The sequence below is a fragment of the Eimeria mitis genome, genomic scaffold (assembly GCF_000499745.2).
Source record: "Eimeria mitis Houghton genomic scaffold, Emh_scaff4787, whole genome shotgun sequence".
In the NCBI taxonomy this organism is placed as follows: domain Eukaryota; phylum Apicomplexa; class Conoidasida; order Eucoccidiorida; family Eimeriidae; genus Eimeria; species Eimeria mitis.
This window is the reverse complement of record NW_013573086.1, coordinates 929-1692: the sequence shown is the minus strand read 5'-3', so window position 1 is coordinate 1692 and position 764 is coordinate 929.

The window sequence follows — 764 nt, the reverse complement described above, 5'->3', positions numbered from 1 at the left end:
TTGATCCACCCCAGTAACCCTCCATGCTGCATGAAGGTTATAAAGTTTAATATTTTTTGTTTTTTTTTTTTTGCTTTTTATACATGTAGCTATGTCTGTAACTTGTACTAGACAACCAAGAAAGAAGAACAGATGCTATTCATTTGCAGCTGTATATACACTTCATTCAGGGAGAAACAAAACAACAAAACTTTTCTTAAAAATTCATTTCTTTATTTATTTAAATAAACTCCTCCTGAGCTGTATATACAGCCCGCCTATTGACCGCCCCGGTAGCACCGAAACCCTAAACCCTAAACCCTAAACCCTAAACCCCCTGAATCGCGGGTAAATTTTGTGATTCAGAGGGTTTTAGAGAGAAAATAAAATAAAAAAGAATAAATAAATGAAGAATTCCTTTTTTAAAAAGCTATTACAAAAAGAAAAACACAAAAAGAAACGCCGCTGGGCCCCCCAAGCATATCGAAGCCCTGCCTCCGGTGTATATACACCTCAGGGGGTTTCTAGTGGAATTTTACGCTGAAATTCAGAAAATATAAATATTTATATAAATCTACAAACAATTACGAACATTTTAAGCTATTATATTCACAAAAATAAAAAAAATTATTCGTTTCTGTATGCGGAGAGTGTATTCGTTTCAGCTGCACGCTGCTCAGGTGTACATACACTCCATTGCAGCGGTATTTTTTGGTATATTACGGCGTTTAATTAAAAAAAAATTTATGAATTCTGAAATATTATAACAAAATAAATTAATATTA